Genomic DNA, 13,951 nt, shown 5'->3' with positions numbered 1-13,951 from the left:
AAACTGCAAGAACCGTTAGTTACAATTTTTTGTTGTTGTTGTAGGTGGCTCTCGCTGACTTTTAATGCAAAAGGCAATAATCGGGGTCATCAGTTAATGACAAACAATGCTTCGAACGCCATGGTCCACAATTAAGCCAAAGAAGCGAAAAAGTGATATCAAAGCCCAAGTCCAGGCGTTTTCGCCCACCACAGCTGGGTCGTAAAATTATTTTACGCTCCACTCCGGCTCAGCAAAAAGTTGTTGTGGTCGTTTTATGATTATTAGATGAATTATTTGTAGTGCGCTTTTCAGCATAAATAAACATATTTTCAGGTTTATAGTGTGGCTTTTAGTTATATGCATTTATTAGAACATTGTATGGTATGTGCATGTGTTGGTGTAGGTATGATTGTGTGTCTCGAGGTGTCTGTGTGCTTCATATGTGAGCGTAAAATTTTAATTGAAACGCAGCCTAGTGTCTAATTAAACTTTTATGACGCTGTGTAAGCGATGATTAATTTTTGGCATTGCAGCATTTTAGGCGCATAACCATTGGTATGTCGGAATTTTATGTTAGGCTGCAGCTTTAAGGTGATAAAGCTGCAAATAGATTCTACAAATGTGATAATTTTCGCTCCGATTTAGAATATATCCGATATACTGTTCAAGAGTCAATGATCTTAATAAAGAATACTTCATTCACTTCTCCTTGGTTTCAGTATCGAAATAATGGCGGGTAGTGGCTGCTTCGGATGACTCTTGGTAACGCCGGATAGACGTTCATTTTAATTTGAGCTGAAGTATTCGTCATACAGGACGTCAACGCTTTTCCGAACTTTAATAATGACTTAAAATCTAATATAGATACTTCATCTAGTCGCTTAAATTGCGAAGCTGAAACTATATCGACCTAATGCTGAATAGAAGCATTAGAGGTGTTCCAGTGTCCTACTTCCCTACAGTTTCTACATGTATCGTCATTACTTATGCTCATCTGGTTCGCATGTGATGCCACTATCTTGTGATCTATCATTAGGACAATAATCGTCCTTCAGTCCTTTCGAGACCTTGTGGGTAAAAAACATACGTGTTTTCTTCGGAGGTCTTGCACAAGATCTTAACGACCCTGCATGTTTTTAAGGCATTCCGCTCGCTCTGATGCGTCCGTCAGCCCTTTGGGAAATGTCATTGTGTATCGTCTTTAAAGACTTCTCTATTTTGGCAATCTCATCAGCTATTTCGTATCCCTTTGTGATCTAGAACTCAATATATACGCAGCCGCTTTCCGGCACCCGCTTTATCTACTACCTTCCTGCTTCTAAGGACATTTTCTGACGTACTATAATGTCATGTGAGATTATTGTCTTAATTGTCTCTCCACAGAAAGAATTCACATGATCTTGGAGGTCAAGCGACCGGCCCAAAACGTAAATAAGTATATCTACTCACTGAAGTGTTCTCTCAATAAATCTATTGATTGATGCGATGTGTGGGAATTAGCTCCATCTTGTTGAAATCAAATGTCGCCGAGATCACGAGCTTCAATTTCAGGCATCAAATAGTCGGTTATCATGACGCAATAATGGTCACCATTGACTTACGTTCTCCCGGCATCAATTTTAAATAAATTTGACCGAATATTCCACCGGACTCCACCATTGATCACTAAATCATATAGCTTCCATACACAGTTACCGGTGAATATATTGATAAAGATCTATTCATAGCCTTTTATGTTATAAGAAATGCATGAAGGGCATTATAGCTTCAGTGCATTCGAACTTAAAGTATTTTTTCCATTTTATTTGTTGTTGTTTAATAACACATTCGCCCACGTTGTGTGCTCGCTGACCGCATTGCGGATGTAATTTATTGCTTTCTTCTTATCCTCGCAATCCTTTTTTATCATTTTTTGTATTGTTAATCTAGCGAAATTGTGAATTTAAGCGCACAAAACAAGTATGCCTTACTCGAGTGCGAAAGTAAAATTCAAAAACCAAAACAACAATAGAAGGGAATTCTAATAAAGCGCAGCTGTAAAATATGAGCACAATTCGTGCCACCATATTGTGTGTTTTTATTGTTGCTGCACTACAAATTGTTAGATTAGTGCGAATTCCATGCAGTTCCGTTGCATTTTTGTTACTAGTTGTTGCAAATATTTAAGCCACATATTTGCCTCGCCCCAATACATACGTGAAGGCACATACAGAAATGAATTTGTAGTGAATTTCCGCACCAAGTGACCCAAATATTTAAATACTGTTGAAATGTGGGGAATGGTGAAAGTTCGTGAAAATTCATGGTGGGGATTTTAATAAAATTTTAATGTATTCTTAAAGCAGCTTGAAGTACTTGCATATAATGTTATTATTACTTTTAGTATTCTTTAGCATTATAACATCCAGTACAATTGAGCCCAAACACAATTAAATTTATCATTTTCTACTTTTTTATTTTCAGATATTAAGCCAATTCGACAGTGATAAAACGAAAATATTGAGAACGTAAGTGCAACATTATCTGTCTTATATAAAATATAGGTTCTTAATTGAAATATATTAAAAAGCCATTATTATGAAATATAAAATTGAAAACAAATTGATGATTTTTAAATTTGCACTCAAAATTTATGATTTAGATGCCCAAATTCAATATAATTTTCTTATGTCAAATAAGCACTTATGCCATTTTTGTACCACAGATCCTCTCTTTTATATCCCATTCATTCTGCTTTGTCTCAATTCATAGGCTGTTTAATTTTATATATCAAGAAAACCTCATTCTTCAAGTTTCAGAGGTTTTCAAATATATACCCTTAGTTAGAATAAAAGAAAGAAATCCTTTCCACAATTCAAATAGAGCTGAAGTTCAACCAAATCTTCTTTTTCCTCTTTATTGACGTACACACTGCTTACGCGATTAAAGCCAAGTTTACAACCGAGCGCTCGACGTAGTAGTCCCTCCTTTTCACTCTTTGGCGCCAATTGGTGATTCCAAGTGATCTTTCCAACGCAGTAGAGGTCTTGCTTCTCCCATGGGTACTGCGTCAAAAATAGAGCTGTAGTGTTTTCGTTTATTCGGACGACATAGCCTAGCCAGTCGTAGCCGCTGTCTCTTAATTCGCTGAACTATGTCAATATCAGCTCATCGTTCGATCGACTGGGGTTCCTCTCGAAAACTCATAATGCCGACTCATAAGATGTTGGCATCGTTCATACCTCTGCATCATATTGCAGGACGGGATTGATGAGTAGCTTGTAGAGTTTGGTCTTTGTTCCTCTAGAGAGGACTTTACTTATTAATTTCTTACTCAGTCCGATGTAGCACCTGTCGGCAAGAGATGTTGGGGCTGACGTTGTTTTGATTCCTAATGGTTCCAAGATAGCCAAATATTGACAGAACGGGGATGATCGAATGCGAACTGTTTGATGTCTTGGTCTTTGTTCATAGAGAAACTTTATTTTTTCGCTTCTTATTGTGCACTCTTGAATAATATTGTACCTTCTCTATTCAGCACTATGTCTCGATTTTTTTTTCCAGGAGTGGGATGAAGAATTCGCGCGACAGAGAGTCGCCTTGTCTGAAACCTCGTTTTGTACCGAGCGGCTCAAAGAGGTCCTTCCCGGTCTTGACGGAGCTTGATATTGCTCAACGTCAGTTTACGCAGCCGTAAAGCCAAAAGGCTCCGTATCAGTTCTTCGCCGCCGTATTTGAATAGCTCGGCCGGCAATCCATTATTGAATCACTTTACTAGGTTAAGGTAGCTCAGATGCTTAGGCTTAACACCTATTGGACTGAAGAATGCTGCAAAGACCATAAAAAAAAGAAATATACAAAGGAAGATTAGGCTAGATTAGGTTAGGTCGTAGGGCTGATTCAAAATCGATGAATCTCACTTGAATGGATATTCAACCTCATAGATCGACGAAGCGTTTTGACCCTACCTAAAATATTTTAGGGCAGTTAATATCAACAATAATAACATGTGGCTCAGTCTAGCAAAAGCCGAGCAATAGAGCTGAAAGTGACAAGATAATTCCAGCCGCCTTCCTCTACACAGCTTCGGCAAAGGGCGTATGACAAAATATTTAGCAGCACCTCACACCGCGAATAAACTTATTGAACTGTGTTCAATCAGAAAAATTATAATTTAGGCGAGATAGAGCTTGCTAAGAACAAGTAATTCAGATAACCTAACACGGTTCATTCTGGAATAGAAGGATTTTGCAGTCACACAAATTCTGGTTCTTGACCAAGGCTTCTTAGCTCACTGGAGATCCAAACGCGCAATGCATCAGAAAACGGAGTCGCTTTCCGTTGGTATAAAATTGTGAAGAGGGTGCAATTCCCAACAGGGTTATCGGTTTTTCAGTTTCGGGCAATTCCGATAATATGGAACTACGTGTTTAGCCTTATGTGCAGGGCATTACATACACCGGCAAATTTAAATAGTGGGCGCATCTTTCGCTAAACTAAAGGATATTGAATTCCTATCACATTTTAAATTACACCGAGACTTTCGAGATCTTGAAGTCTTTATAATCTGATACGGAATGAATTAGAAATATTTTAATAAAATTTTTTCAAGAATCTATCCATTAAATTAGTATTATTTTTGATAGTAAAACATAACTTTCCATTTCACCGGTATCCATTCTATAAGCAATGAAATTTTTCGGGATCCCGAAACCATTACTTTTAAATCCCGAAATTTACATATTTGTGCTTACTTTAAATTTGATGAGTTATGAGTTTTTGTTTTTATAAATTATTGCACTATGTAGTTAAATTTGCTTCCAGTTCCGCCATTAAAACCCTATATAGAAGCTGACAGAAAATATCCAAAAATATCTACAACTTATTTAAACACATTCGACACTTATTTGGACAGTAATGCTAATATTACTGAACCTCCAACCCACTTATGAGCGAGCAAACATGTCCAACCCAAATCCACTAAATCGCATTTGAAGTGAAAATCACCACATTGAGTTAAGTTGAAGCGAAATAAATAAATCGCGCTGAGCACTTGTTAGCCGAAAACCCAAAAAAAAAAAAAACAAAAAGAAAGACATTTCAACTACTTGCCACAGCTAAAATATGGCATCAAGTAAATATTTGATGACTTACAACGTGCCACAGCACGGACGGTCACTTGCCGCATGCCACACTTGCCACTTGCCGCTTGCCACCTTCTGCTTGCTACTTGCTACTTGCTTATAGACTCTACAGATTATATTGCCACTGTCCCGTTAACCTTCACTCATTTCGCAGCGTCTCTCACTCTCTTTTCAGGCTGCCTGCCGCCTGCCAGACCGGCCATCAATGCGTCGTAAAGCGTTCGGGGTTACGCGTTAAATGCCGTCTAAATTATAATTTATGGCACTTTTTATTTTCGGCGCTACAACAGTAACAACAACAATGCAGTCATGTACTTACATGGCAAGTTTCGTAACAATTTTCAACAACATGTCGAAGCGATATGGCAGCACTGCAGCACTTCCTTTGCCACTTTTGAGTTTATTTTTTACCTCTTTTCTTTTTTCAATTTTTTCACATCAATTTTCATTTTGTTGTTGCCTTTTTTGGTGCGACTTAAAAAATAAACGTAGTGGATTTGCGGCTGTTGTTGTTGCTGCTTGCTCTTGTTGTTGTGGTAAAGTGTTGAAAGTGGGATTTACACTTGTTACTTTAATGCTGGAGTTTATTTCGGCAATTCGGTGAAGGAAAGTGGTGGAGCAAGGGAGCGTATTTTATGCGGGAGACGCACACATACACCCATGCAAACACTTACACATGCAAGCACTTACGTATGCACATATTTATACCCATATTATACTCGCTTAAGCGATTGCCACATCCTGTTTGCACATATACTTATGCAGCTGCCACTTCAGCAACCTTACTGCGAGTGCTTACATATGTATGTGTATGTGTATGTGTGTGTGTGGCATGTGTAAATGTGTGCGTGCAATAAATTTTCGTTCCATATTGAACTTAATTGATTTATAAATGTTTGGGTCAATTGCCTTAAATGTTGGCTGCCGGGAAATTGCTGTTGCAGCAGTTTCAATAACACCTCCTCTGGCTTCTTTCTTTCTCACTTTGGCTACGACGTTAAGCATATCTTCACAGGATATAACACTTACATACAGCGTAATGTTTTCATATGAAATTCCCTCACTTTTACCGTGTGTTACTGTTGTTGTGCATCCTTATTGGCTGCTCTTGATTTGTGTTAAGTGGTTTTTTGGCTTTTTCTCACCGAAACTTTTTCGTTTTGTTCTCTTTTCTGTCACTTTACTTGTGTCGCTGGCTTAGCTTGTGGCTTATCGGTTTTCGTATATTGTCATATCGGTTTGTAAAAACATATATATTGTCTTATTGGCTTCTCGGCTAATGGTCTTTTTGGACTTAGCAGTTGATTGGAAAAATATTGCTTTATAGCCAGCTCTTGAGTGCTTTGTTAGTATATGTGAGTGTGACTTTTTTTATATTTATATTTTATATGTATGTGTGCATGTGTGTGTCTCCTAATAACCACAACTCAATTTATACCATTTTAGTGGCATTAGCAGCTTATTGCACCAAAAATGCTGAGAATATTCGAAAGCAACAATAAATCAATTAAAGTGAACAATTCTGAAATTTGGAAATTTTTCAGGCAGTTTAATCGATTATATTATATGCGACAGTGTAATATATTATATTTTACTTAGTTGGTTTTATGCTTCTAGCCGAGTCATGTTTCAACTAGCTAAGCAATATTGCATAAGTTCAAACGCAAATAATTCTCCCTTGCATTAGTTGGCTATTAAACGAAATATTTTTTTTAGTTTGAGGTAGACGTTGATTTTGAAGACTTGGGTTCTAGCATAGCAGACCCTGCACAACGACTGCACAACAACCCTGTGCGACCACGAGATCCTTTTGGTCTAGAGTAGAACGCAGAAGATCTGTTGAACCATTATCTATTGAACTACCTCAGCAAAGTTCATCTTGCCGCAATAGTAGGGGAACATGTAAGCATTCATACGGTAAGGCTAAAAGGCCAAATACTGATTGTCAAAGTAGTATGGAAAAGGGTGAGTTGGAAACATCCAGCACTTTCTTGTCCATTGTCCAGCCTTTGTAAGACTAAGGCTGAAGCAACTAAACTGGGTTTTATCTTCGGCAAACCAGGTGCCATAGCTCCATAGACATTAGTTGTTTCAATAAATATGTGACCAACAACGAATCGTTCTAAGCTGTCGAAGTGAAATACCTGTATAGACCGACCGCTTAACCTAGCCTACCTAACCTAACTTAACCCACATTTTTACTCTAAAAAATATCAATTTCAATGGTGGTTTTCTTTTTTCTCGAACACGAGCTTTGATTGCCACTTTGGAAACAATACGTACTTGATTTCATTCGAAAGCAATACTTCAAATCTAACCCGTTTTTTCTCATACCAGATATCTACGTAACCATATCGATGCCGCTTAAAAGTTTGGTCACATGTAGTAGTGTTATCAATTGATGCATAAATCCACCTCAGAAATTTTCCATAAGGCCTTCTATATTACCTTATAAAAGGAAGATTATCCGAAGTAGAAACAATTGTTCCTAATGCTCCGACTCTCAACATATTATGCTCAAAGGTATATGTTAGCCAAACTACGAACTCGTTGACTGCTTGTTAGAAGAGACAATATAACATAAGTACTTAGTTAGGAAACTATTAGTCATGAGACTTTTAGAACCATGATTTCAAGCAATCCTTCAAATCTTCTTCCATTACATAATTCCTGTACTGCTTGGTCCCTTTTTCGCAGCTTTATGAAACCCAAATTTTTTTTACACCAATTTATATACCAGGTTAGGTTAAGTCAGGCTCAATGACTGAACCACAATAAAGGGATCGCATTTGGTCTATTATTTACAGTCCTTTATGGAGCCAGAAAAAAACTCCTTTAAACATCTGTATATACGTTTTATTTCTATTCCTATCAGCTCATCGGGATGTTTTCTGAAAGTGTTAGCTAGTTTAAGCTAGTAAGAATCGCTCCAACTAGGGAAAAGCTAAGGTTAGTGAATGTGAAGAGCGCACCAAACCTCTTGCGACCCACATTGGATCAAAAATATCTCGCGACAAAGCAAGAATTAATGGTAGCACAGCGCCGTCCAAGCTCCCTCAAAACCCAGCTACTTTGTCAGTTCATCGGCTTTACAGTTAATAACGATTCGACCGTGGTCTTGCGTTCATAGTAGACTTCTAACGAAATTACTTGTTTCCGTAGATAGCAAAGGTAGGCATTGGTTAACTAGTTAACGCTAGGTTTGTGAGCTCAAGGTAATCGTCGCCCTCCTATCAGAGTGGATTGTCACTTTTTTGAAGGAGACCTCTACTATTTCCAATATAACACTCCTTGCATTCCTTGCTCTCTCCTCGATATTACGCTTCCATGAAAGCTTCTTATCTAGTATCCGCAGACTGAAGGGAATGTTTCGTATTTGTGTCGGTTCGTATCCTAAGGAACATGCAACTGAGAGGTCGAGTCTCTGGGCTCAAGGATTGTTTTTTGCTTCATTTATAGAGGTAAAAGCGTTTAACGAAGATTTAGTGTTATTTTTGTCTTCTCTCTTATCGATACAATTATGGTATAATATTTATTTTTAGCATTTTTCTCCCATGTCCTTAAACCTAATTTATAGGATCGATCTTTTTATGCGGTATTTATCTTCTTTCCCCGGCGGGTACTGCGTCCAATACTGTCTCTATGTTGTTCTTCAGACGGGTAAATTCTACTTGAACTTCTTCATGGTCGGGCAATGGAACGTCTGTTCCATCGTCATCGATTGGGGAATCGGGTTCACCATCCCCTGGGGTTATGCTTTCACTGTCATTCAGCAGGTTAAGGAATCGTTCCCTCGATAATTTCAGTATGTTCTGGGCATCAATCACTATATCATCTCGGGGGTTCTAAAAGAGTATGCTCAGGTCTTGAAACCTTTTGTTAGTCGCCGCATCTTTTCGTAGAATTTTGGAGCATTACCCCTGTCGGCCAGCTTGTCCAGTTCTTCATACTCACACACTTCGGGCTCTATCTTTTTTGTGTGCAAATGCGTCTCGCTTCCATCAAGTCCTTCATACTCACACACTTCGGTCTCTATCTTTTTTTATCTGCAAATGCGTCTCGCTTCCCTCTTCAACTCACGATATCTATCCCATCCCCCAGGTGCTGTGGCCGATTGTAATGTGGTGAGGTAGGCAGTCTGTTTTCTCTGTTTTTTCCACTGCGCCACGACACTCCTTATCGTACGAGCTGTTATTTTGCCTTGTCCGAAAACGGTTTCGTTTGCAGCTGTACGTAAGGAGTTTGAAATGCCGGAATTTTTAGGATCATATAACATTTCGAATGACCAACTTTTTCTAAAGCTAACCTCAGTACAGTTTAATTCCCATTTGCTAAACGTTTGATAAAGAAAAACTCTCCAACATAACTGTATAATTTTTCTGACATTTATGTGCATTCCTACAGTACCTTTCAAAATACGAATTTCAAATTTTGAAATATGATAACCGTTAAACGCAGTAGAAGAAACTTAAAACTTTTTTCCACCATCTTAGTAGATCACCTTCAACTTTCCCCAAACCCAATTTGTCTATTCAGCGCTCACACTCTCACGAAATGAAAACAAGTCAAAAAAGTTGCAAGAATTGTCCGTCGCAACGCGAAGAGATAATTGCATTCCGCGTTGGTTAAGTGCAAAAATGCAACACGAAACGTGCGAAATGCGAGCTCAGTGGAGACTTCAAGCCAAAGATGACAGACGACCGACACAATGACAACCCAACTCGTGCGCGTTTATGGATAATATCTAAGGATTTAGTTGATAGAAGACAGAATAGAAATGCAGAACAGCTGCAGCGAAGCATCTTAATGACATTTGAAGCGAGCGCTGAAGAAATTGATTTTATTATGCGGTAATGGAAGTTGGCGTTGAACAAAACACAAAAAAAGACGAAAGAAAGAGCAAGAAGAAAGCAAAAAATGAGCACATCAAATGAAATTGAGATAAATAAGACGGGAAGGAAAAGTTTCAGCTGCTAATAAAGTCTTGACAAAAGTTTGTGGAATACGTGGCTCTCATTTAATGCGCAAAATTAACTAGTTTACGTTTCTTTTTTTACGAGCGAAAAGATAATGGCGGAGCGTGTAAGAAATAATTGTATGATGGTTGTTGGATAAGTCACGAATTTTTATATACATAAACTAGCTTTTTTATTTGGCTCAATATTGTCGACTAACAGATAACTCAAAAAACGCATATGCATACTATATATTTCGATCCGGACAACCGTACACATATCTTGTAAAAAAAATTGCAGAAATACAGGTATCCAGCACGGAATTTATTTTCTATCAAGAAAAGTCGAGTTGTAGTTCAAATTTTTTTAGCTTGAACTGGATAGTTCTGACTGAAACTTTGCGGTTTTGAGCTTTCTATTGGGCTTAAGAGCCCTAGATTTTAGTAGACAGTATATGATCTTGTTCAAGCATTATGGGATGTTTATGCAGAAGCCTGGCAACCGCTCCTGATCTAAGTAAACAATTTATGCTTTACCTTTCACACTTTCTTGGACCTCAAGTGACCACACCTAAACCTGCAGTCAACTCATTGTCCTCCTAAAAGAGTTCCAACTAAGAATTATTCCTCTACCCGCTGGATTTGTTATTATTTCTTAGTTTTTTTTTTTATTCTAACTATCCAATATCTTTTAGTTTGAAACTTTAGAAGCCTTGAGAGATATTCCGCCTCATTTGGCCTGTACTGTTCTGGCGTCTCCTCATCTTCCAAGCATGCTCTTCAATCTGCCGATCACACATTACCAAGTTTCTGAAGGTGCTATCTTATGGGTGTGTAATCTACAATGTTACTTGATTCCTTTTTTCTAAAATAGCGTTTTTGTCTTCTCACTATCACTTTGACGTAAATGTACCATACTATTTCTGAAAGTTACTCCGTGGAACACTAAATTTTCTAGAAAGTCGGGTCAATGTAAAATTTAATGTGGTCAAGTCGAGTGTTCATTAGCAGTCGTCTAACAAACCTTTATTTACAATGTGGCAGATATAATAAAGACTGTGTTTGGTAATTCTTAGGACCAAAGTTACTGATGATGGTAGGATCGAAATGGTATTCATCAATGTATTTCTAAGCCTTTGAAGTATCTGCTTGATAAGTAGGGAGAAGTATTTTCTTAGGTTTTAGAGCGTCCTCTATTGACACCTAGTTCTCATAAGGTGTTTTTTTATGTTGAAATATACTCGAAAATTTGACATTGACCTTGAACGTTTGACTTCTTGAGAATATCCAAAAGCAAAGAAACTTCAAATTTAATGGGGAATGTTTATCATTATTCGAAAGAAAATTCTTTGGCATTTATTGACGATTATCTCTTTCAACTGTTGGATCCGGCTACGTCTGAGATGGTCCATCCGCTGAGTCAAATTTTCGATGACTCTTTCGAACATTTCAACTGGTAGCTGGCGAATGATGTTTTGCTCGATGGCCTAATTCGAAGCGGAATTGGTCGCATAGACTTTATACTTAGCAATTTCCCACAAAAAGGCTAACGGTGTGATGTTACACGACCTTGGTGGCCAATCCATCGACCCAAAACCTGAAATTATCTGCTCACCGAAGTGTTCTCTCAATAAATCCATTGATTGATGCGATGTGTGTGAATCTTATTGAAACCAAATGTCGCCGAGATTACGAGCTTAAATTTTAGGCATCAAAAAGTCGATTATCGTGCAAAGATAACTTTCATCATTGATGGTTACGATCTCACTGTCATAGTTTTTGAAGAAATATAAGCCGATGATTAAACCACCAACCACATCAAACCGGTGTGTTTTCTGGACAAAGTAGCAGCTTTTGAATCTCTTCAGGTACATAGCTCTTCGTCGTAAATGCGGCAACTTTATTTGTTTACGAACCCAATGAGCTTGTCTCGAAAACATCAAATCTTCTTAGAAATTTTCAAGAGCTCATAGAGCGGAGCGACGTCACTTGGGAAGGTCGAGCAGCTTCAGTTCTTGGATTTCATAAAAGGGTACAAATAGATTTGTACATATATTGATTTTGATCGATCAGTTTGTATGTATGTATATTGTATAAGGGTCTTATATCGAAAGTTCCGAAAAAGAAGCAGAATTAGCTCGTTGTCATATATATATCAGGTGATTTTTTTGATATTTTACCATAATTAGTATTTGACAGATCACGTGGGATTTCAGACATGGTGTCAAAGAACTTCAGTTTTTGACATTTCATCATGAATTTACTAACGAGCAACGCTTGCAAATCATAATTTTATTACCAAAATCAGTGTTCGTTCGATATGTGTTTCGACACGTGATTTATGGTCTTCATAATCGAAAAAAACAATTAATGCGATTGTAACCTTTCATCGGCCTTTATTGGACAAAACCAAACAAATGCGTACAGTGCGTACAGGAGAATATTGCATCTGTTTCTGGAGTGTGGCTGAAGACCGTGAAATGTCGATTCGTCAGCAATTGGCCTTGTGTTATTCGACCAGCTGTTTTACGAAAGGCTTGTAAAACCGTATAAAATACAGCTCGTGCAAGAACTATCGAACGATCTGCTATTTTCAATTGGCCCTGAAAAGTTGGCGAAAATGCTTTTTTATCGACAAATGTTGTTCAGCGATGAGGCTCATTTCTGGTTGAATGGCTACGTAAATAAGCAAAATTGCCGCATTTGGGGTGAAGAGCAACCAGAAGCCGTTCAAGAACTGCCCATGCATAAAAAATGTTTTGGTGTCGCTGGAGGAATCATTGGACCGTATTTTTTCAAAGATTGTTGGACGCAACGTTACGGTGAATGGCGATCGCTTCGTTCGATGCAAAAACTTTTTGTTGCCAAAAATGGAAGCAACGGTTGACATTTGGTTTCAACATTCTTCCACACAGCTCTTCATGGCCATTTTGAGGGAAAACTTCCCGGTCTCAAGAAATGGACCCGTAAGTTGGCCACCAAGATCATGCGATTTAACAGACTATTTTTTGTGGGGCTACGTCAAGTCTTCTAAGAAATAAGCCAGCAACTATTCCAGCTTTGGAAGACAACATTTCCGAAGAAATTCGGGCTATTCCGGCCGAAATGCTCGAAAAAGCTGCCCAAACTTGGACTTTCCGAATGGACCCACTAAGACGCAGCCGCGGTCAACATTTAAATGAAATTATCTTCAAAAAGTAAATGTCATGAACCAATATTTCAAATAAAGAACCGATGTTCTGAAATTTTATGCGTTTTTTTTTAAAAACAAGCTCTTAAAAAATCACATATATATATATATATATATATATATATATGTACGTTATAGAGTCTTCGACATTTCCTTATGGGTGTTACGAACTTCGTAATAGACTTAATATACCCTATAAATGCTAGAAAAACACTATAGCAGTTGAACATGTGAATTTGGTAGAAACTTAACCGATGTAAAATTATATAAGTAACATTAAGGAGAAATCGAAAACAGGTTGATTTATCCAACTATCCTCTTAATAATAAAAGTAGCGCGAAAATTTAATAAATATGAAAGTGATATATTTTTCTAGAAAAAGGAAGCCAAGAAAAAGCTAATATAAAACTCACACAACCCAGTTAGGTACATAAGCTCATATAGAGTCACATGTGAAGCTGTTGTTTCCTTCTTAGCGCATGCACTTATGCGCTTTACGCCACTGTACTGTATGCCAGCAACGCGACAATAAGTCACGTTTTCAATTGTTGTGTAAAACGCCCGAATATGTGTGGAAAATGTGCGCGAGATAAAATGAAAATTGGCAAGAATTTCACGGAGCGCAGCTGCGGCTCAGCGAAATACCACATGAAAATGCGAAAAGAAAACTATACAAGAATAATAAGTGCAAATAAAAATCAT

General features: G+C 37.8%; 1 protein-coding gene across 1 annotated transcript in view; it reads left to right on the top strand.

The window, feature by feature from the left end:
* The window catches only part of LOC126753944 (FAS-associated factor 2), a 214,147-nt gene that overhangs the window by 138,761 nt on the left and 61,435 nt on the right, over positions 1 to 13,951 (top strand). Inside the window, exon 3 of the mRNA XM_050465727.1 lies at positions 2,446 to 2,489. The gene's annotated coding sequence lies outside the window, so the exon portion shown is untranslated. The remainder of the gene's footprint in view (positions 1 to 2,445; positions 2,490 to 13,951) is intronic.

The sequence above is a fragment of the Bactrocera neohumeralis genome, chromosome 3 (genome assembly GCF_024586455.1).
Source record: "Bactrocera neohumeralis isolate Rockhampton chromosome 3, APGP_CSIRO_Bneo_wtdbg2-racon-allhic-juicebox.fasta_v2, whole genome shotgun sequence".
NCBI classification, from domain to species: Eukaryota; Metazoa; Arthropoda; class Insecta; order Diptera; family Tephritidae; genus Bactrocera; species Bactrocera neohumeralis.
This window is presented reverse-complemented; position numbering and strand designations above follow the sequence as displayed.